At 40.9% G+C, this 24,503-nt stretch overlaps 1 long non-coding RNA gene across 1 annotated transcript in view; it reads right to left on the reverse strand.

Annotated features, from left to right (window-relative positions):
* LOC127572967 (uncharacterized) overlaps positions 1-21,568 on the reverse strand; it is a 64,197-nt gene extending 42,629 nt beyond the window's left edge. The window contains exon 1 of the long non-coding RNA XR_007956718.1: positions 21,532-21,568. This is a non-coding gene — a long non-coding RNA (uncharacterized LOC127572967). The remainder of the gene's footprint in view (positions 1-21,531) is intronic.
* Between the last annotated feature and the right edge of the window lie 2,935 nt (positions 21,569-24,503).

The following is a 24,503-nucleotide window of genomic DNA, read 5'->3' on the forward strand; positions in this document are numbered from 1 at the left end:
TCTGTGGGGGGAAGAAATTGTTGACGTTTCAGGTCGAAACCCCGCATTAGGACTGAGAACATAGAACAGTACAGCACAGGAACAGGTCCTTTGGCCCACAATATCTACGGCAAACACAAGGCGGAATTAAACAAAATCCCTTCTGCATGATCCCTATCCCTCAATTCTCCGCATATTCATGTGTCTAACAGCCTTTTAAATGCCACGATTGTATCCGTTTCCATCATTCCTCCTGGCAGCCCATCCCAGGCACCTACTACTCTCTGTGTAAACAAAACCTGCCTCGCACATCTCTTTAAACTTTCCCATCTCACCTTCAATAATATCATCTAGTAGTTGACATTTCTAGCCTGGGAAAAAGATTCTGACTGTCTACCCTATCTATGCCTCTCATAAACTTCTATAAGGTCTCCCCTCAACCTCTGACGCTCCAGAGAAAACAAACCAAATTTTTCCAACCTCTCCTTATAGCACATGCCCTCTAATCCAGGCAACAATCTGGTAAATCTCTTCTGCACCCTTTCCAAAGCCTCCACATCCTTCCTGTAATGGGTTGACCAGAATTGCACACAACACTCCCAGTGCAACCTAACTGAAATTTTATATAGGAAATTGGAGAGGGGAGGTGGCCAGTATAAAGAGGAGAGGGGGAGTGGTGAGACAGGAGCCTGAGGTGATTGGTGGACTGAGGAAGGGTCAAACATGCCAGGTAGGGGAAGGGGAGGAATGGAGTTGGGAGATAGAAACATAGAACAATACAGCACAATACAGGCCCTTTGGCCCACCAGGTTGTGCCGACCTTTAAACCACGCCTAAGACCATCTAACCCCTTCCTCCCACATACCCCCCTATTTTAAATTCTTCCATATGCTTATCTAACAATCCCTTGAACTTGACCAACATATCTGCCTCCCCCACTGCCCCAGGCAGAGCATTCCATGCACCAACCACCCTCTGGGTGAAAAACCTCCCTCTGATATCTCCCTTGAACTTCCCAGCCATTACTTTAAAGCCATGCCCTCTTGTATTGAGCATTGGCGCCCTGGGAAAGAAGTGCTGGCTGTCTACTCTATCTATTCCTCTTAATTTTTTGTATACCTATATCATGTCTCCCCTCATCCTCTTTCTCTCCAAAGAGTAAATCTCTAGCTCCCTTAGTCTCTTCTCATAATCCATGCTCTCCAATCCAGGCAGCATCCTGGTAAATCTCCTCTGCACCCTTTCCAACACTTCCACATCCTTCCTATAATGAGGCGACCAGAAATGGACACAGTACTCCAAGTGTGATCTAACCAGAGTTTTGTAGAGCTGCAAAAGTGACAGGTGGATGATAGATGGAAGGAGACAAAGAGAAAAAAAAGAAAGGCAGATGGAACGAAGTGGGGGAGGGTAGATGGACATTAGAGACAGCTGCTGGAGGGTGATAAGCAGGAACACAAAGGGCCACCAATGTTGGAACCTGATAAGTAAGGGAGGTGGGAATGGGAACCATTAGGGAAGAAGTGAATGGCAGACGGAACCAGAACCAGATGGAGGGGGGGATGAAGGGTCTTCACCCAATACATGACTGTCCATTTCCCTCCAGAGAGGCTGCCTGACCCATTGAGCTCCTCCAGCATCTTGTTTGTTGCACTGTATTGCAGGTTCAGGTTTTCCAAGGCTGCGTTCACTGTGATATGTGAAATGCTGTGGGAAGGTGTTCAGCCATGGTCTCGTACATGGACCACGCTCTCTGGAGGTCAAAGTCACCAAGGCCTTCAGCTTCCTCACCATAGGACCTTTACAATCTATTGCAGCACCTCTCCGCAACGTCTCATAATTTGTTACTCACTGCAACGTCATAGAATTCACCCCAGCAATTATCTTCATGCAGACATGGGTTCATGTTGTCAATTTCAATGACCAGACACTGCATCTTGAGCTCTAGGATTTGCCTGCACTACTAGCCTCCATCAAGTGCAGGCAGCCATTGAATGAGCTCAAGTGCCCGTAAGGGTTCCCATGAAAAACCCAAATCTTTTCATTACAGTAAATATTTCACTAAAGAGGAGCAAGCCTTTAATCTAGTGGTTAAGGCAAGGCACTCGTGAAATTGAGAAGGATAACAATAGATAAATGAAAGATACTTATAATACTGGCACTCTTTGGAATAGAAATATCACGGTCTAATTTTCATTTGCTGAGAGTGGATTCAACAGTGTAAGCACTGGAATACTACTGTCATCACTGGGTTGCTATCTAAGGAATCTCAGAGTCTAAATATTTCATGTGAAGCACAAAATGAATGTTTCTGATTTTGAATGTGTGTGCACTTGTATGTAGTTGTTACACGAATTTGCCATTTAGGAAATAACATATTAGGTCAGCCTAGGTCTAGAAAAAGGGTGCAACACAATCATATTTATCATTTTTGAACCAACAGGTCTCTACAGAGTATTTTTCTTCAATGAAAAATCAAAATAGGAGACAACTGGCTAATAAATTTGACAATGCATGGGTGGAAAGCCTAGACTTACTTCCATATAAATGATGGAATTTTGATGGGGAACCTCACACAAAACTGGTGCAACTCTTCCAGTACAGCATTGCTTCAATATGCTTTTCCTGGCACCAAAGAATTTCTAGCTTAAAGAAACTAATGTGAAGAATTTTATTTCTATGGAGATAAATGTTCTTGTAAAAAGGCTTTTTCTACAATGTAACATGCAGAAAAGCTAAAAATAATGCATATTGGGTCCACTTCATACATAAAATCCAAAAGCAGGAGTTGCACAGTTTAAGAATCATCGATTGTATGCAATTAAATTTGAAGTAATTACATGTTGTAAGCAGTACTTTGGAAAAACCAAGAAGTTTGCTGCTAATGTCTGAGATTAAGTTTCTAAAGTTAGTTAAATTGTTGTAGTGATTAAAAGTATGAAATCTATCCTGTCTACAGTTAAATAATTTTTAGGGGCACAGGGTGAAAACTACTCATGCAAATAATTGAAAGACAATTTTCTTACACATTTGTGTTTAGAAGTAACACAACAATAAAATATAATCTAAATAGTGAGAGACTGCAGTGCTCTGAGATGGAGACGGATGTGGGTGTCTTCTTGCATAATCCACAAAAATCTGGTGTACAGATATAGCAAGTTATATGGAAAGCTACCAGAATGATATCAGTTATTATGTACTAGGAGAATCAAATAAAGAAGGAGGGAGGGAGGTCAGGCTTCACTTCTGAGCACTTGTATGAAAACATCTAGAGCACTGGGTACATTATTGGTCTCCTTATTTAAAAAAGGTAATTGTTTTTGAAGTAGCCTTATGAAGAAAGGTTGGAAAGCCAAGGCTTGCATTTGTCACAGTTTAGAGGAGTGAGAGGAGACTTGATTGAAACATGTAATATCCTGAGGGGTCTTGACAGGATGGATGTGGAATGAATCTTTCTTCTTGCGGGAGAACTAGAACCAGCAGGTACTGTTTAAAAATAAATGGTTGCCCATTTAAGGCAGAAATGAGGTGTTTTTTTTTCTCTCTCGGCATGTTGTGAGATTTTGAAACTCTTCCACAAGGGACAATGGAAGTTCAGTGTCTTAATGCTTCTAAAGCAGGGTATACAGATTCTTCTAAGCAAAGGGGTGAAAGGTTAGCAGAGTAGGCAGGAATGGGGAGTTGAGTCATAGAGTACTACAGCACAGAAACAGGCTCTTCAGCCCATCTAGTCCATGCCGACCTGATCTTCTGCCTAGTCCCATCTATCTGTACCTGGACCTTATCCCTCCAAACCCCTCCCATCCATGTACCTATCCAAACTTTTCTTGCATGTTACAACTGAACCCGCATCTACCACTTCCGCTGGCAGCTCGTTCCAAACTCCTACCACCCTCTGAGTGAAGAGGTTTCCCCTCAGATTCCCCTTAAATATTTCACCTTTCACCCTAAACCTATGTCCTCTAGTTCTAATCTCACCCAACCTGAGGGGAAAAAGCCTGCATGCATTCACCCTATCAATACCCTTTATAATTTTATATTCCTCTATAAGTGCTCCATAAGTCCTAACCTATTCAATCTTTCTCTATAGCTCAAGTCCTCAAGTCCCAGCAACATCCTTGTAAATTTCCTCTGCACTCTTTCAAGCTTATTGATATCTTTCCTGTAGGTAGGTGACCAGAACTGCACACAACACTCGAAATTCGGCCTCACCAACATCTTGTACAACTTCAACATAACATCCCAACTCCTGTACTCAATGCTCTGGTTTATGAAGGCCAAAGTGCCAAAAGCTCTCTTTACGACCCTATCTACCTGTGACACCACTTTCAAGGAATTATGGATCTGTATTCCCAGGTCCCTTTGTTCTACCACACTTCTCAGAGACCTACCATTCACTGTGTATGTCTTACCCTGGTTTGTCCTCCCAAAGTGCAACACCTCACACTTGTCTACATTAAATTCCATCTGCCAATTTTCAGTCCATTTTCCTAGCTGGTCAAGATCATGCTGCAAGCTTTGATAGCCTTCCTCGCTGTCTGCCCTCAATCTTAGTGTCATCTGCAAATTTGCTGATCCAGTTTACCACATTATCATCTAAATCATTAATAAAGATGATAAACAACAACGGACCCAGCATCAATCCCTGCAGCACACCACTAGTCATAGGACTCCAGTCAGAGAGACAAACATCTGCTACCACTCTCTGGCTTCTCCCGCTAGGCCAATATTGAATCCAATTGGCTTAACCTTCTGGACCAGCCTTGCTAAAATCTACGTAGACAACATCCACCACCTTTCATTCATCAACCTTTATGGTAACCTCCTCAAAAAACTCTATAAGATTGGTTAGATATGACCTACCATGCACAAAGCCATGTTGACTAACCCTAATCAGGCCCTGTTTACCCAAGTACTTATATATCCCATCCCTTAGAATACCTTCTAATAATTTACCCATGACTGACATCAGGCTCACTGGCCTATAATTTCCTGGCTTATTCTTAGAGCCTTTCTTGAACAATGGAACAACATTAGCCATCCTCCAGTCCTCCGGCACCTCACATGTGGCTACGGATGTTTTAAGTATCTCTGCCAGGGCCCCTGCAATTTCTGCATTAGCCTCCCACAAGGCCCAGCTCTTTTGGCTCCATGCATAGGTGACCACACCGATCTTCAAGAGTACCCAATTTTGTCCCTTGCTACCCTTTTGCTCTTAATATAGCTATAGAAAACCCCTGGGATTCTCTTTCACCTTGTCTGCCAGAGCAACTTATGTCCTTTTTTTGCCCTCCTGATTTCTCTTTTAAGTGTTCCCTTGCATTTCTTATACTCAAGCACCTCATATGATCCTAACTGCTCTACCTGATATGCGCCACCTTCTTTTTCTTTACCAGGGCCTCAATATCTCTCGATAACCAAGGTTCCTTAAACCTGTTAGCCTTGCCTTTTATTTTAACAGGAACATACAGTTGGGTTACAATCAGATTAGACACAATCTTACTGAATGGAAGAGTAGACTTGAGGGGCCAAATCACTTAATCATTCTATTAAATTGTATGTTTGTACATAAAGTTGTGAAGGAAGTTTAAATGCAAATTTATAATCAATCAACAGAGGGACATTAGAGTCAATGTAAAGGAAAAGGGCAAGTGGTTAAAATGGCATATGGAAAGCTTTCTTTATTAGCCGAGACTTAGAATGTAAAATCAGAGAGTTTATGATAGAGTTGTGTACAACACATGTCAGGTCACAACCTGACTACTGTGTAAAGTTTGAGTCACCACCTTACAGGAAAGGTGTGATTGCACTAGAGAGGATGAATGGGGATTTATGAAGGTTTTGAAAAATGTAACATTTTAGATTTGATGAAAGATTAGAGAAGCTGGGGTTGTTTTCTCTGGAGTAGAGATGGCAGAGGAGAATTAAATGAGGTATATCAGATTATGAAGGACTTATTAATAGCAAAGATGCATTTCTCTTGGCTCAGGAGCCAACGCACGGGTATGGATTTAAATTTATTGGTGGAAGCATTAAAGAAAAAATAAGAAAAAAAAATCACTCACATTGTCTTCATGACAATGGATCAGATTCTGGAAGGTGTGATTAGGTTGAGCAGTTCTTTATAACTGTCATAGACATGGCAGGCATAATGGCATCCTGTGTCATAAATTTTCTATGACTCTATGCATGTGTTACTAATTACAGAAAAAGCTTCTGTCCTAAAAATTGGTTGCACCTATCTGAGTACAGCACAGCAGGGATTAAGCTCTTCTGCAGATATGTAGACGTATGGCCTGACTAATGAATTTTACAACTTTGTCATCATAATTCATCTTTCCTACATTATTAGATTACATGTGCTTTATCAGCTTGTACTTGCACTTTGAGAAAATTATGCTGGGAATCTTTCTTAACAATGCACCTGCCCAGCAGCCATATCTTCTCCAGAAGTGTGTTGGAATATGGTGAACTCATGTTGTTCCATTATGTTTCTGATAAAGTGGCAGAGTTCAACAAGTTTCACAGAAATCATTAACAGACTCAAATAAAAACAGAATGGTAGAAATACCCAGCAGCAGCCAGTCTCTCTTCAAAGATTCTGTTTGACTGAACAAGTATTTCTAGCATTCCCTGTATTTCAGATTTCCAGCATCTGCAGTTTATTTCAGTTACCTATGACTCAGTTGATTGCATTCTTGCCACAGAATCAGAAAACTATGGGTTCAGGTCCTATTCCAGAGAACTGCACAACTAAATTTCACTAACCAGCAAAGTACTGAAATGTTCTGAACTAATGGAGGTGCAATTTTCAGGTGAAATATTATTGTATGTCTGCTCTCTCAGGTGAATGTAAAATATGCTTGGGTCAACTTTAAAATAGGGTATTGACCTATATTTATCCCTCCATTGATAACATTTTAAAATAGTTTATTTGGTCATTATCATATTGCTGATTATGGGAGCTTCCTTTGTAGAAACCGATTGCCTTGTTTCCTCCATCATAGAAGTGACAATATTCCATAAATACTTAATTGGCTGTAAGCTTTTGGAATTAGCCAAGGCCTTGCAAGACATACATAAATGATTCTTTCTTTCTTTTTCTCTTTCTGTTTCTTTCTCTGTTTCTTTATTTCATGAAATTCTAGTGGACTTTCCATGGCTATTATTAAACTAAGTGCAAACTCCCATTATTCATTTATTTTCCAACATTTACTTTAGATCACTTTTGTCATTCATTTATCTATCCTGTCTGTCCTTCTTAAGTATGTTATGTACTTTCCATTGATTGCCAAGCTCCTGCAGCCATCAATAAAAGAAACTGCAACTCTATCTCCTGTAACTAGATCATATTGTGAAAACACTCAGCTGTAGCCCTAGGATAAGCAACTCTTAACTCTTTTCAACAAACAAAATGAATTTCCAAAAACCTTTTCCTATCCAGCAACCAACATTGTATCAATGCTGCTATACTTCCTGTTTCTTTTCTTGAGTGCAATACACAATACACTTCCATCATACGGAAAACCCTATCTGGAACAGAGCAAAGCATTTCGTCAAACCATGAACCATTCTTTTCATAAATCACTTGAGTGGTTGCAACAGACTTATTGTTCCAAAGTTTTACGGCTTTCCCAATATTCAACAAGAGTCGGCCTTGTGTGTTCAGCACCTCTGAGCTGCACGGCCATACAATATCATTATGATCTAATCTTGGCCGCAGTTGCACTTTTCTGCCTGTTCCCCATAACCCTTGTCTCCCCTATAGGCCAAAAATATGGCTATCTTGGCCTTGCAATTCTTCAATGATTCAGCCTCCTCAGTCTCTGATTAGAAATTTGCAAAAGATACAAGATCTTCTGAGAGAAGAAATTCATCCTCGTCTCTGTCTTATATGTGTAAGCCCATATTTTGAAGCTATGTCCCTTCTGTTAGATTTTCTTACAAGGATACAAATACACAAGTAAATAGGAGCAGGAGTAGGCTCCAGATCACAGTATCTGCAGTCTCTTGTACCTCCATTGGACAAACGTGGATTGTTTTCTCTGGAGCGCAGAAGCTGAGAGGAAACCTGACAGAAGTGCATAAAATTATGAGAAGCATAGACAGGGTAGATAGAGTCTTTTCTCAGGGTGGAAATGTCATAAACTAGAGAGCGTAAGTTTAAGGTGAGAAGGGAAAAGTTTATAGGAGATTTATGGGGAAAGTTTTTACACAGAGAGTGGGAAGTGCCTAGAACATGCTGCCAGGGGAGGTGGTGGAAGCAGATATGATAGCAACATTTAAGAGGCATTTATACAGACACATGAACAGGCAGGGAATAGAGGGATATAGACCACGTGCAGGCAGATGGGATTTATTAGATTGGCATCATGGTCAGTGCAGACATGGTGGGCCGAAGGGCCTGTCCCTATGCTCTACTGTTCTATGTTCCATCTTCTATGAGGTATACCTTTCATTGCCAGGATTGAATCCAGTGAACCATCTTTGAATTGTCTCCAGTGCAGCAATAGCTCTCCCAAAACAAGAACAAAATTGTAACTAGTACTCCAGGCATGGTATCAGTGACATCCCATTCAGTTGTAGCAAGAATTCCCTACTTCCATACACCATTTGCTTTGCAACAAAGGCCAACATTCTAATTACCTTCACATATTTTTGGAGTGCTAATCTTCTGTGTGTCATGTACAAAGACACCTAAATCCCCCTGTATTGTAGCAATATGTAATCTCTCTTCATTTCAATAATATTCTTCTTTTCTGTTCTTCCCACTTGCCTAGTTGTTTAGTCTATGCCCCTGTTTGTACTCTCTGTGTCCTCTTTGCAACTTGTTTTACATTGTTAGCAAATTTATCCACAATACACCCAGTCCCCTCATCTACATCATTTGATTCTCATTTGAGGTCCCAGCAAATGAACCTTGTGGCATGTCACTCAATATAGCTTGCCAACCTGAAAATAACCCATTCAACATGACTGTTTCTTTGTTACTCAATCCTTTATCAATGCCAATACATTACACACACACCCCTCCACGTACCATGGGCAATATCTTGTATAGTAATATTTTACATGGCTCTTCACTGAATGCAAATAATCCAGATACATTACATTTACTGATTCTCCTTGATCTACCCTACGTTACATGGTCAAAGGAATCAAATTTGCCAAATATGATTTCCCTATTATAAAACCATTTTGACTCTGTGTGATATTATTATGATTAACCAAATGTCCTGCTGTTCCTTAACAATGAAGTCCAGCCTTTACCTCATAACAGATATCACACTAGGTGGCTTATAATTTCCTCTTTTCTTGAATAAGGGAATTACAATTTGCAGTTTTCCAATTTACAGGGACGAATCCAGGATCTAATCAATTTTGGGAGATTACAACAAATCCAAAGACAATCTCTGCAGCCATTATTTTCACCATCCCAGGATTCAGGTCATTAGCTCCAGGGGACTTGTCAGCCTCTCATTGTTTTCCTAGTACATTTTTCCTCGTATCTTAGGTTTCTCCCTACTTTTCTCCCCCAAATTTTCTAAAATGATTTGGATATTTTTAGTATTTTCTGCTGTGACAATAGGTAAAAAAACTTCTTCAAACTCAAGTTCAATTTCAAGTCAAGCTTACTGTCATATGCACAAGTACAGTGAGGTTCAGGTCCAATGAAAAACTTGCTTGCTTGCTTCACAAGCACATAGATTCGGACAACACACAGAACATAAATTATACAGGACAGTGAAGATAAAGTGAAAAACAAGATATTAGTGCAAAAAACGCAACTAGAAACAAGTGTATGGTAGAGAAAGAGGTGTGTAGTGTTCCATTGTTGAGGTAGGATTAGGGTTGTGCAAGTCAGTTCAAGAACCTGATAACTATAGGAAAGTAGGTGTTCCTGAACTTGGTCATGTGGGACTTCTGTACCAGCTTCTGTACCTCCTGCCTGATGGTAGCAGCAAGAAGCGGGCATGGCCCAGATGGTGTGGATCCTTAATGGTAGATACCACCTTCTTGAGGCAGCACCTCATGTAGGTGGTGTCAGTAATGGGGACGGCCATGTCCGTGATGGACCGAGCTGTGTCCACTGCTCTCTGCAGCTTCCTGTGTTCCTGTGCATTGGAATTGCCATTCCAGGCCATGATGAAACCAGTCAGGATACTTTCTACAGTGCATCTGTAGAAGTTTGTTAGAGTAGTTGGTGACACGCTGAATCTGCTTAAGCTTCTAAGTAGAGGTGCTGGTATTGGTATTGGTGTACCTTCTTCATGATTATATCTATGTTCTGGGCCCAGGACAAGTCATCTGAGATGCTAATGCCCAGGAATTTGAAGCTCCTCACTCTCTCCATCACCAACCAACCAAAGAAAACTGGCACATGGTCTCTTAACTCCCCTTTCTGAAGTCAACGATTAGTTCCTTGGTTTTGTTGACATTGAGCAAGAGGTTGTTATTGTGGCACCAATCAACAAGGTGTTCTATCTCACTCCTGTATGCTGACTCATCATTACCTGTGATTCAGACAGCAACAGTGGTGTCATTGGTAAATTTGTAGGTGGTATTGGAGCTGTGTTGAGCCACACAGTCGTGTGTGTATGGAGAGTCAAGCAGGGGCATATGAGGTGCACCTGTGTTAATGGTCAGTGAGGAAGAGATGTTGTCTCTTATCTGTACTGATTGATGTCTGCCAATGAGGAAGTCAAGGATCCAGTTGTAGAGGGAGGCTCAGAGGCCCAGAGCTTGGTGATGCTTGGAGGGTATGATTGTGTTGAATGCCGGACTGTAGTCAATGAACAGCAGCCTGATGTATGCATTCCTGTTATCCAAGTGGTCCAGAACAGAGTGGAGACCCAGTGAAATAGCATCTGCTGTTTACCTGTTGTGGTGAAAGGCAACTTGAAGCAGATCCAGGTCATTTCTGAGGCAAGGATAGAGTTGCACCATAACCAACCTTTCACAGCACTTCATTACAGTGGATGTAAGTGCTACTGGAAGGTAGTCATTGAGGTACTTCTTTACTTCCAATTGTTAAATATCCAGTATTATCCTCTAAGACAGTGGTTTTCAACCTTTTTCACGCCACGGCCCCCCCCAGAACATGTCCTTGTTAGATGGCGGACTCCCAAAGCCCACAAAATCAAACAATCGATAATTCATGCATACAACACTTAAATTACTGCACATAGGCCCTATTGAAATAGTGACTATTTCAATCACCGATAATTACCAGCGGTGTCTTTCAGTGTTCAGTTCAATGTGAAGGTTGTGCCTGTTTTGCACTGCAGAGTTTGTCCAAATGTGGTGGTATGTGTGACAAACGTACGCGTATGTCATCCTCAATATTCAGTCTTGATCTGTATTTGGTTTTCCTGTCAGTGACTGCAGAAAATGCTATTTCACACAAGTAAGTGGTTGCAAATGGTAACAGAACATTGACGGCTTTGCCGGACAGCAGTGGATACTCCTGGGAACATGCTATCCAGAACAACAACAGTGACATTCGGTTGAACAGTTCAGCCAATTCTTCTTGTTCACGTCCAGTTAAATCAGTAAGCATGCATTCAAACGGATTTGAAATCAAATCAAACATGCTCATGTCATCGTTGCCGAAATACTCATGGAAATAATGTGACAGCTGTTGAATATGGTTCAAAACGGTGCTCGCAATGGCCACTGTCTTAGTCTCATTCACTGTCAGAAAGTCAGCCAGCAACGGAAATATATCATAGGTGCCTTGCTCGCATCTTCCCTTCCAGATATGGAGTTTTTTTTCTGGAAGGCATTGATTGTGTCATGCGTTTTCAGAACATTTGAGCCAGGTCCTTGCAATGATAGATTTAAGCTGTTCACAATGTTGAAAATATCTGCAAGATAAGCTAATCTGGCAACCCACATCTCATCTGTCAAGAACTGTGCCAATGACCCGTTATGCTCACTTAGAAAAATGAGCAGTTCATCTTGCAATTCATATATACGCTGCACAACGCGGCCTCATGACAGCCATCTGACTTCTGTATGTAGCAACAAATGCTTATGCTCGGCTTCCATTTCACGGCATATGTTTTCAAACAAACGATGATTGAGCGGCCTGACTTTGATAAAGTTAATGATATTAATGCACGTGGAAAACACATCCGCAAGATTTTCATCCATATTCTTTGCAGCCAAAGCCTCACGGTGAATCATGCAGTGGGTTGCTGCTACATGTGGAGCTACTTCTTTCACTCATGCGACTGGACCCGACTTCCATCCCGTCATTGTGGCAGCACTATCCGTGCATACTCCAATACACTGTGTCCACGCCAACGTCGATTGTACAAAAAAAGTGTCAAGCACACAGAAAAGTTCTTCACCGGTTGTACGCCCTGGGAGCACCTTGCAAAACAAGAAGTCTTCCAAAGCCTCTCCTTCCCAGCAATATCAATCATAAACCAACAACTGTGCAGCACTGGCAACATCAGTACTTTCACTGAGCTGAATCGCAAATCTGACTTGCTCAAGACGTGCTATCAGTTGGCTCTGTATATCTTCTGCCATATCGCCAATTCTTCTGCTTACTGTGTTATCAGACAGTGGAATGGCTTTCAGTTTTTGACTGAATTCTTTTCCCAGTACAACTTCACACATATCTACTGCTGCAGGCAGTATAAGCTCTTCTCCAATTGTGTGAGGCTTTCTGGAACGTGCTATTCGTAATGCTACCAAATATGATGCGTGAAGAGCCTTCTCATTTACAGTGGCGCAGGCTGTCATTTTGCCTTTCTGCTTGAGGGACAGCTCCTTTTGCCGCTCAAAATATTCCTTCGGCTTACTGGCAATATCTGGATGCACTGTTGTTAAATGGCACTTCAATTTTGCTGGATTCATTGCATTGTTGGACAGTGTTTGCAAACACACAACACAGGGAGGTTGGTCCACATTTGTCCCCACTGCGATGAAGCCATATGAAATGTATTCTGGATCGTACTTGCGTTGTTTTCTCTTTCGGTCACCCTTATCCCCTTCGTCATCAGAATCTTCCGGTTTCTAGTCAGCTTTTCTCTTCAGAAATATCTCCATACTCAGCAGTACACGCTGGACAGTTTAATTACTATTACGGAAAACAAAATTATCAAAACAAATCTAAAATTTACATGCTTGCGCACTTTTCGCTTAACAGTGACGTCACTGTGGCGTAAGTGCACGGTAAGTAAGCAATATTATTAAGGCACACCAACAACGTCACTCAGTCTCACTAACACTACAGTGCACAACAGAATAGTAGTGAGAAATGAACACTACTGACTACTCTGACTACACAAATCGAATATTAAGCGACAGCTTACCATAAGGGAACACCGTTTAAGCCTCTAAGATTGCCTCCTATAACAGATAGAATAGATATGGCCCATTTTCTGAATAGTGGAAAACTGGAGCAAGCAAGTAAGCTACGTCTTTGTAACAGGTCGCTTTTCCATTTTTTTCTTGGCTTGCTCGCAGACCCCCTGGCAACCCACCGCGGACCCCTGGGAATCCACGGACCACAGGTTGAAAGCCTCTGCTCTAAGAGAATAGCACTCTTCTTCTTTATATACTTGAAGGACTGTCTGCTTAATTTCTTGCTCGCCTATTCTTACAATTTATTTTCTCCCTATTTATTGTTCATTAACCAAATTATATGGTTCTATCAGTTTCTATCCTGCTGTTATAAGATTATTGAATGGTCCCCTTGTATGATAAGATGGAATCTACCTTGTCATGGCCTTGCACCTTATTGTCTGCCTGCACTGCACTTTTTCTGTAACTGTAACACTAGATTCTGCATTCTGTTATTGCTTTTCCATTGTACTACCTCTGTACCGATGTGATGAAATCACCTGTATGGATGGCAGCAAAACAAAGTTTTTCACTATGCCTCAGTACCTGTGACAATAATAAACCAATTTACCAATTTAACTGGTCATTACCTCATTGCTGTCTATCAGAATTTTCAGTTCACAAACTGGATGCTGGTTCTCTGTGTTACAGAAGTGATTATAATTCAAAAGTATAATCATTGATTGTGGAAAAACTTTGGGATAACGTGAAGTGGAAGGTGCTATACAGTGTATAAGTGGAAGTTTGATTATTATTGCTGCATAGATACTGACAGTAGTGTTAACAAAGCAAAGAAAAAGTCTTATTCCCCTTCATGTCTTTACTTACAAAAAGCTGACAAGTTGAACTGCTGTACCTGAGGGAATTAAGCTTTTGAAAACAAAGAAGGCAGTTACTTAGAAAATGCATTGTTGGTGGACAGATAGACATAGGGGAGATACAATTCCTTCCTGCTAAGGAACTTAGAAAGGTTTAGCAATGGATGGTCACATTTGCAGCTCGCTGTAACTTGAGGAAGCTGGATACACTCTGAATTTGTTTGGTCCTGCCAAGACGTCGGCAAGGAGTCATGCCAAAATGAATAAAAAATCCTTGCTTTATGAAACAGGATGTCCATGACCTGCCATGTGCAGGAAAAGTCTGCACCTGGTTAATATTGCAAAGTTCTCCAGCTGCTGCCTGGAGAAAGGGTATGGGAGGGAGGGGAAGAAGAGGAGAAAGGATCACTGGAGAATAGCGAGGATTGCTGGGGAAGAGGGAAAGACAGCATCACCTGGGAGGAATGAGAGGATGGTGGGAAGGGAAAGAGAGAGGACTGAAACAGTATGAAGACACAGAAGAGAACAGGGAACTGGGATAATAGGAACTGTGTGGATAAGGGGGATTGAAAATATCACAGAAGGAAGGCTAGTTGAGAAGACAAAGGAGTGTAGGGGTTAGAGAGGATCACTGAAAAGTGGAATGGAGAGCATCATTGGGCAAGAGGAAAAGAAAGGGAGAAAGAGAAGATAGGAGGTGGAGGGGATAATTGCAGTGGTTAGAAGGGGAGTAGAGAAGATAATCCAGAAGGGAGAGAGAGGGTGGGGAGGGATCAGGGTGAAGGGGGGGAGGGAATTGTGGGTTGTAACGGTGTAGGGATAAATATGAGAGAAGGGAAAAAGAGGTTGGGGGAAGGGATTGAGAGGATCTCAGAAGAGAGATGAGACAGGATCAAGTGGAAAAGAGCATTGTGGGTGAAATGGGAGAGAGATCTATATGGGACAGGGTTATAGAGAAAATCAAGGGGGTAAATAGGATACGGAGGCTCTCTGGGGAAAATAGAGAGGATCGTGAAGTAAGGGAGAGAGAGAGAACGGCAGGGGAAAGAAGACAGAGTGAAGTAAGGATGAAGGGAGAGGTCTACAGAGGAGTGAATAGAGATGATTACAGGAGAAGGTGTTGGAGAAGGTTGGTAGAGAAGCCTTGGAGAGCAGAGTATTAGCTAGGGTTGTGGGGGGAAGGGGGATAGAGTGGATTGACATGAGGATGGATAGAAGAAGACAAAGGAAGGGGATAGAGAGAATCAGGGAGACTGGAACTCCAGGATATGAGAAAGTATTGCAATAGTAGGGGGATAGAAAGGATCACACAGTAAGGGATAGTCATAGGAAAGGCAGGTATAGAGAATCAAGAGGAAGACAGCAGAGAGGATTTTTGGTATTTGCTGTTATAATATGGGATTTACAGCACCTGTAATAATTTGATTTTCAATCAGGGTAGAGAGGATCATGGAGAATATTAGGCCCATTAGATACATGCCAGCTCCCAGTAGAGCAAAGCCTATCAGTCTTTTTCTCCTGTAGTTCCGTAACTTATTATTTCCCACATGTCCATCAATACTGAGTTGAATTCCACAATATCAGTTTCTGAAGTGAGGAATACAAGCAGCAGGAAGGTGAACCCGAGGCATTTAATCTCTATGCACTTCATCCCACTGCTTTTTTCCCCTCCAGTTTTGTATAGAAAATGATCCCTGAATTCAGAGAAAACATGTTGTTGAATTACCAACCTGCTGGGAACAAGTCTCCAGATAAAATGTGATTTTATTTATAACTGCCCAATTCAGCTTTCCAGGCTGTTTATTTACCTTATTTTACACTTCTAAGAAGCAACTCCACTCTAAATAAAAACCCTGTTACTGCTGATGTGGCAACTGGTAGAAAATGGCAGAACAAGGAAAGCCTAGAGAAATCTGATCGTACTGAAACTGACTAGCAAAAGTGGGTTCCACGCTGTTGTAAATTGTAATCACTTTCATTTTGTTGAGCCAATCAAAATGTAAATAAAAAGAGATGGATTTTGATTTTTAATCTCTGGACATAAAACAGTGCTTTGGTGCATTGCAGGTAGGAAAATTAATAGGAGAGCTGTGTACAGCAAAAATGTGGCTTGTTTAATTTTGCTTCCCTTTGACTCTCACCAGCTTTTACCGATGCACCATAGAAAGCATCCTATCTGGATGTATCACGGCTTGGCACAGCAACTGCTCTGCCCAGGACCGCAAGAAACTGCAGAGAGTTATGGACACAGCCCAGCGCATCACGGACACCATCCTCCCCTCCTTGGACTCTGTCTTTACCTCTTGTTGTCTTGGTGAAGCAGCCAGCATAATCAAAGACCCCACCCACCCAGGACATTCTCTCTTCTCTCCTCTTCCATCGGGTAGCAGATACAGGTGCCTGAGGGCACGTACCACCAGACTTAAGGACAGCTTCTACCCCACTGTGATAAGACTATTGAACGGTTCCTTTATACAATGAGATGGACTATGACCTCACGATCTACCTTGTTGTGACCTTGCATCTTATTGCACTGCACTTTCTCTGTAGCTGTGACACTTTACTTTATACTGTTACTGTTTTTACCTGAACTACATCAATGCACTTTGTACTAACTCAATGTAACTGCACTCTGTAATGAATTGATCTGTACGATTGTAAGACAAGCTTTTCACTGTACCTCGGTACAAGTGACAATAATAAACTGTTACGGACTCAGTGAAAGTCCCTTTAAGATAGAGTGTGTGTGTGTATGTGTGTGTGGGGCGTGCTTACGTCAATAGAAGATAAAGGATGTAATGACGTTGTTGAAGAAGTCAGAAGAAGAAGAAGAAGGAGAGAGAGAGAGAGAAGGGAGAGAGACACCAGCCTGCTAGTTTTCTCTATCGATGGATGAGAAACAATAACTGTGTCTGCCACTGAAATCCATGTATGGAAGTTGGAAGTAATCCGGTGGAGTTCACTTTGTTGCTGACCTGTAGAAGGAAACAGGTATTTGTGTGTGGACGACCACGATTCGGATGCTTTTCGGGGTGAGGAAGTCACTACCGAGTAAACGCTGGAGTGTCGTTTGGGTTCCATCGTGGAACATTTGGATTTCGTATTTACTCTCGCTATGTTTCTCTACGTCTACATCTTATCTTCAGACAACGGTGGCTGTTGAAGAAGCCCTTGCTCATGTTTCACCTTATGGCTTGCGGAACTGAACTTTAAGAACCATTCCGGAACTGGGAGTTTTGGACTTTGCCACCCACACACACGAAGAGTTTAGTTTTGGGGTTAACGTTCGAGGTTTAACATTTTTGAATTCTAACATACTAACATTTTTACTTTTATTTTACGTATTATCATAAGTAGTGATTAATAAAATAGTTTTTAACACTAAATCATGCTCAGTGTGTTTCTTTTGTTGCTGGTTCGTGACAAAACCAATACCAATACCAATTAATTTAGAAAAGCAAAATGAGCTCCGTTATGAGCTCCTCCCCATCAATCATGTTTCACCACTGTTCTTTCCAGTGAGGTATTAAAAATGGAAGTGAACATTTACCACTAGTTGTGTATTAATCCCTGCACTGCTCAATAAGATATCAAATTATTCTGTTGTCAGAGTAACACAAGGGAAAAGGTCCAGTTTCACCCTGGGACAAATAACCAGACAATAGATTTGATTTATCAAATTTCCTAAGGACTTGAAATACCAGTAAAATAAAACATTTAAGTAGTCAGTTGTCCATCTTTCAGTATTTTAAAATTATTATTTTCAAAAGTACACTATTTTGTCCTAAAGTGATAGAATGCAGATTCCCTATCTCAGGAACAGGCAGTAACCTCACTCTCAGATTGCTGACATTATTTTGTGCAAGGAAGGAAGGAATTAAATGATCAGAAGATGGAAAATGCACTCATGAACAAAACACAAACAGATCTTAAGAACTAAGAATTTTGAACTGAACAATGTTAACTTGGTTTGCCAAATATTACCATTCTTTCCAAAATCAGCTACTTTGGACATAGTCTAACATTTTCAGGTAATTCTGCATTTCAAATGGCTCAGAGGCCAGTATGATTATGGTTCTTCCTCAGGCACATCTGAAAGAGATTAGGAACTTATTGAAGGAACAAAGATCACAAAACAACCAGATAGAAAAAGTTTTCTAAGGTATTTATGGGTGTGGATGTGAAGAAAATATAGCAGAGCGCTACACATAAACTACAGCCAGCTTCTGCTCTTATACTTCTGTTTTAAATCAACTAAATCAATCTTCTGAGGAGATCAAAGCTAATTTCTAGTCGAGCAATATAAGACAGAGTTGGACTTCAGTACCTGCCCCTCCCCTGCATCTCGCCCAGAGAGAAAGGAAGCAAAATGATAATTAAGGTAATCAGTAAGTATGAGATGCAGTAAAGCATTGCTGCCCACAAACCGTCCATCATGTGCACTTACAGGCAGATGAAGCAACCAATTCCATTCCATGGAAGGCATTTAGTGGGATAACTGAGCAAAGACTGGGAGTATAAAGGGCATCACATTACCACGTCGGCATTAATGAGAACCTCATGAAGCAATTTAATGGACTGAAGAAGAAATGGTTGGATGTGCTAGACATAATCCTCCTTGGAAAAGGTAGCTGGTTCCTTGTACTTCAACGAAGTTGGTTAAGAGTCATTTAACTTTTGGTGGTAACGTATTGGAATGTATGTGAAGTATTGGAATCAAGATGCATTCATTTGATACAACACACAAGATGCTGAAGGAATTCAGTGGGTCAAGCAGCATCTATGGAGGGAAGTGGACAGTTGACGTTTCAGGTTGAGATCCTTCATCTGGAAGGGTCTCTCCCCGAGACATTGACTGTCCATTTACCTCCATAGATGCTGGAGGAACTCAGTTGGTTAAGCAGCATCTATGGAAAGAAATGGATGGTTGATGCTGCTTGACCCACAGAGTTCCTCCAGCATCCAGATTCCAGCATCTGCATTCTCTCGTGTCTACACTCATTTGATAATCTCTTCCCACTTTATTGTTATGGCTGCCTTAAGACCTATCAGTTTCAAACAGTGTTTCTTTGTAGTTCCTGTGGAGCCTGGTGTTCTTTCCGTGCAACAGACAGTTTTCTAAATAAGCATCATCTATAGCAAACTGATCTGGCCCTTCATAGGAGTGATCACCAAATAACATTGTTCACTGAGCCACATAAGCAATAGAACACCTGGTGACCAAAATGTTGATCAACAAGGTTTAAGGAACATCTCAAACAAAGAGAGATATGGAGAGATACAAAGTAGCTTCGGGAGGTATCCCAGAGTTTAGGTCTTGAGCTGCTGCATGAATATCCACCAATGGTTGAGCAATGAAAGTCAGGTATATGCAATAAGCCAGAAATGGTGTAGTGCAAGGATCAAGGACTGTTAAAAGACTGCAGGAGATTATGTAGACAGGGAGAGGTGATGGAGCAAGGCCATTGGTGGACTTGAAAATACACATGATTTTACAAATCAAGGGGCAGCTGTACTGAAAGCCAATAGAAGTCCATGAACACAGAGGTGATGACTGAATAAGATGTGAGTAGGGAGTCTTGGTGATAAAAAGGATATGGGGTTGGTTCAAATGAATTTCTTTTTATTCCTTTATTTCCCTCTCCTTGCACACAGTTCCACCATCTCAATTTTGGAATACTCCACACAATACCTGCTCAATTACCTGAAGAAGTGAACCAACCTTCAGGCAGGTAGCACATATATCTTCAATCATATTGTCCATTATCTTGCCTTGCAACACAGAATAGGCCAACATCAATTACTGTGCCTTTGTCACAACCCAGCTGTCATTCTGAAGTAGTAAAATGATAGCAATATCCTTCTCTCTTTTCATACCTTGTAAAACATATATCACTTTCTACTGTTGACAATATAATCTCAACAAAAAATTCTCTAAGCTTTTAAGTTTCAACCATTTAGTGTTTGCCACAGAAGGTAAATGCATCGCGTGGTTCTGAGCAATACAAACAGAAATGACCGCTTCAGTGTCTGGACTGAAAAGAGTTAATTAGCTTCAGCCAAGTCAGAAAGGTCACTGAAATTGGCCTTAACATCCTAAGGGGAGATGGAGGAAAATTCTGCCTCAATGCTTATTCCTGACTTCAAACAGTTACTGGCAATTATTCAGTTGTGTACTTTAGATAAGGTCAGGAGCATGCTCAGCTGTCATGTTTCCCACAGTTCAACAGCTTGTTGATGATGACTACACAGGTTAACACATGTACAATGAGTATTTGGCTGAAGGCACCCAGTGGTTGTTGACGTGCAACCAGCAACAGGTAACTGCCTTCCTCCAGCTTTTCCAGATTACAAGCAGATCAATTAATCCCAATGTTGTTAACACATACACCTGCTTTTTACAACTACATTTGCAAACCTGTAATTTATTATCCCTCCACTTCAGTACATTAAAGAAAGATTTCAGCAACACAAGCCAAATGTATCTAATTAGATCGTAAACATAATCCTATGAAAAACTGAAGTCAATCGAGATTGAAAATTGGTCCTTTCTATCCCTGCAAATAATTGCTTGTAATTTCAGCTACAGTAATGTAGGTCAGTAGAGATGTCAAACAAAAGCACAATTTTTGTGCTTTTTTTCTTCCTTCTTTCCATGAGCATATACACACTGAGATTTAAATACCAACACATTATGTCTTTAACAAAAGAATAGAGCAAGCCACCCTCAGTCAATTTAGACTTACCCATTGAATGGTGGTAGCAGAATCAGTGGTCAAAAAGACTCCCAGGGCCATAACAATGATGATTGCACTGTGGCTCCAATGTCTCTTGATGTGATGAGAGACCCTTAGCTGGTCCATATGATCGAAGTGTGTGGAAAATATTTTTGCATTGAACTCACAATAAAACATAGAGCTAGCATTCAAAATTGAATAGCCTAATCCTGGGGAGTCTATTTCCACCTTTGCTCTTTAACATTTACACAAATGACCCACCAATCCAAACATATATACATACAAAATGATGATAGGAGCACAAGCAAAGGATTTTGTCTAGATCAAACACATTACAACAGCTGCACAGGCCAGGATGACTATAAACAATGCTATTAGTCAACTAAAACTAAACCCAAATAAATCACAGATCAGCCTCTTCCAACTGTGCAATCTCAATGCAAATTAAAAGCTGAGCATCAACTGGAATACTGTGGTAGCATATGTAATTTTTTAAAAAACAATAAAACTGTTGTTTTAAGGCTGTTACTTCTCTAAGCATTGTATCATGTGAGTAAATGCCCTCTAAGCTGAAACAATGTTTATCGAGAGTTCCAGAGAGACAATTTGTGATGGGACATCAAATAAAGATGACATACCTTCTTTAGAGTTCTTTCATTCTCATTTGCATTAATCTTCACAATCTGCAAATGAATTTTGTTTGATGTTAAGAATCCGCAGAGGACCTCTAACCAACAAGCACTCATCTCACTCAGTCCTCTATTCTCTCCATGAAAATTCCTCATCATTTTAATAACCTGTTAAATATCTTCTTGGCTTTCTTTCTTGGACGAACCCTCTCTTACAAAGGTAAAGTTAATGACTGAAAAGTCATCATCCAAAAGCTTGTAAATTCACAGGGCAAGCTTAGGATGATTTTGTTTCAAGCACTAATTTTACTTTTCATCTTCTCATCGTAACTCTTGTAAGAGAGCGTGCAGTCTAGATGAACAGGCTTTGTTCTCTCCCCAAGGCCTTCTCCCTTTTTCTGCTTCAAACAATATATCCAGCTGTCTTTTAAAACATGCAATGCTCTCACCCTCGAATATTTCCTTTAGTAAAACATTCAATACCACATCATTTTAAATGTAAATAATTTCTCCAAAGTTCTTTTCTCATTCTCTCAGGGATTTTAACAATGGCTGATCATCAAGAAGTCTCTAACAACTAATTCCCATCTATTCTCTCCATGATAGAGGGATATGCGGGAGGAAAGGTTTAGATAGTGTGAGGGTGGTTTGATGGACGGCACAACATGGTGGGCCGAAGGGCCTGTTTTGTGCTGTATGGTTCTATGGTTCTATGGTTCTATGGTTGAACATGCCTCATAATTTTAATTACTTCTTTTAAATATCTTCTTGGTTTTCTTTTCTTTATCATGAATAGCACTATTTTGTTAAGTCTAGCATTTATAATCTTCTTTCTCTAGCAACAGGTTGGTAAATCCACACTGTAAGAATTGCAATAGATTCAATGCCCTTTCTATAACACTACACTCAGAATTGAATAGATTACTCTAACCCATCAAGATTTCTGCCTTCTCCTAATGTCTTAATCATCACCACATTTAATTATTGCACCAACAGGGGGTCCTGTTTTCATACATTGAGGCCCTAAATTTTTTAATTAATTTCCTCAAACTTGACATCTCTCTTTCCTTAAAGATGGTCATTAAAAACCACCCCATGACCAAGTTTTTGAACAGCTGTTCTAATATTTCTCCATAAGGCTCGGTATTCTCCATAAGGCTCCATATTTGTCTGCTAATGTTTCTGTTAATGGCTTTGGGATGCTTTGTTACATTAAAGCTATTGTAAAATTTCTTTGAACTTTGCATCATCATTCACCCTTGCAAGTTACTACTTATGCATGGGAATCCTTTACAGATTCTGATGCTTGCACCAAGTAACCACAATACTTAGGATAAAGTGGTGGTGATGAGGGTAAATTTAAGGAAGGAATGACAATCTGTTCTATCAAAAGGGCCAGAATAGTTACCCTCATTTGACCAACTATCAGCAACACATAAAAGCAAGGATGTAATGCTGAGGCCTTTAAAGGCATCGGTAATTTGGGGTATTGTGAGCAGTTTTGGGCCCCATATCTAAGGAAGGAGTGCTGGCGTTGGAGAGGGTCCAGAGGATATTTATGAGAATGATTCTGGGAGTGAAAGGGTTAACATATGAGGATCATGATGTCTCTGGGCCTGCACTTGACGGAGTTTAGAAAGATGAGGGGGGATCTCATTGAAACCCACTGAATATTGAAAGGCCTGGATAGAGTGGATGTGGAGAGGATGTTTCCAGTAGTGGGAAAGCCTAGGACCAGAGGGCACAACCTCGGAATAAAAGGATGTCCCTTTAGAACAGAGATGAGGAGGAATTTCTTTAGCCAGAGGGTGGTGAATCTGTGGGATTCATTGCCACAGACAGCTGTGGAGGTTAAGTCATTGGGTATATTTAAAGCGAAGGTTGATAGGTTTTTTTTACCATCCACATCTTTCAGTTTCTTTTCATTAAGAGCACCAATCCTTGTTTCTTTTCCCAAAATGTATTAATGGAGAGAGGTTGTTACTGAGTTGGTAATGCAATATTACTAGCCACATAAATATCAAGGCTCAAGGGCAGGTCATAGGCTGAGTATACTGTGCTGAATAACTCACCCCCTAAAGTGTTTCCACCATCTACATGGCACAAGTCAAGAATGCGACAGAATACACTCCATATGTACAGTTCCAAAAACACACATGAAAATCAACATCATACAAGGCAAAGCAGCCATCTGGATTAACTGAATTTCCCCGCCCCACCGCTGGTGCACAGTGGTTGCAGTGGATATCATCTACAAAATGCACTACAGTGCAGGCATAGTAGTATAGCAGTTAGTGTAACGTTATTACAGCGCCAGCGACCCGGGTTCAAATCCGGCCACTGTCTGTAAGGAATTTGTACGTTCTCCCCGTGTCTGCGTGGGTTTCCTCTGGGTGCTCCGTAATCCTCCCACATTCCAAAGATGCACAGGTTAGGAAGTTGTGAGCATGCTATGTTGGCGCCGGAAGCATGGCGACACTTGTGGGCTGCCCCCAGAACACTCTATGCAAAAAGATGCATTTCACTGTGTGTTTCTACGTACATGTGACTAATAAAGATATCTTATCTTATCTTATCTTACAGTTACTTGTCCATGTTACTCCTGCTGCACTTCACAAATCCACAACTTGTACCACCAAGGAGGACGAGGGTTTTAGGAGTGTGGAAACACCATCATCTACATGTTGCCCTCCAATTCACACACCACCCTGACTTGGAAGTACAACAATGTTCCTTCATTGTTGCTGAGTCGAAATCATGGCTCTGCTCCACCTTCCCAAGGACAAATGGGAATGGTTGTTAAATGCTGGCCTTATCAGGAATATCTTGATTTTGAAAATTAAAACAAAACATCTCAGCAATTGTGTATTCTGCTTTACATGTTTAATAACAATTAAACTTAGCATCCAAAGTTCAACAAATATCCAAACAAAATCATTGTATACATGATTTTGTCCTTCCATGGCCATTTGCACTGAAAT

The sequence above is a fragment of the Pristis pectinata genome, chromosome 7, assembly GCF_009764475.1.
Source record: "Pristis pectinata isolate sPriPec2 chromosome 7, sPriPec2.1.pri, whole genome shotgun sequence".
Lineage (NCBI taxonomy): Eukaryota > Metazoa > Chordata > Chondrichthyes > Rhinopristiformes > Pristidae > Pristis > Pristis pectinata.